Raw genomic sequence first — 312 nt, forward strand, 5'->3', positions numbered from 1 at the left:
TTCCACAGCCAGGGATCGAACCTGGGTCTCCTGCATTACAGGCAGATTCTTTACCAACTAAGCCACCAGGGAAGCCCTTTGTTAGTAAAGCCTCTTCAGATTAGCAGTAGAGCATAAATAATGGCAGATCCGTTACACATTTTTCAACTTCGAATTTTGTGGGAAACCTAAATCTTAGGAGGATTTAACAAAATGTTATAGAGAAACCATGACTTAAGGATTATTTCCATATAAAATACTATCCTCGAAGAAGCATTTGTGGAGGCAGAGTTGGGTTATATATGTTGATTGCTGGCAGGGACTAGTAGCAAG

The 312-nt window shown here is 40.4% G+C and overlaps 1 non-coding gene across 1 annotated transcript; it reads right to left on the reverse strand.

Annotated features, from left to right (window-relative positions):
- On the reverse strand, positions 1-72 carry TRNAY-GUA (transfer RNA tyrosine (anticodon GUA)). The gene has a single exon. It is a non-coding gene; the product is annotated as a tRNA-Tyr (tRNA).
- Between the last annotated feature and the right edge of the window lie 240 nt (positions 73-312).

The sequence above is a fragment of the Bos javanicus genome, chromosome X (genome assembly GCF_032452875.1).
Source record: "Bos javanicus breed banteng chromosome X, ARS-OSU_banteng_1.0, whole genome shotgun sequence".
In the NCBI taxonomy this organism is placed as follows: domain Eukaryota; kingdom Metazoa; phylum Chordata; class Mammalia; order Artiodactyla; family Bovidae; genus Bos; species Bos javanicus.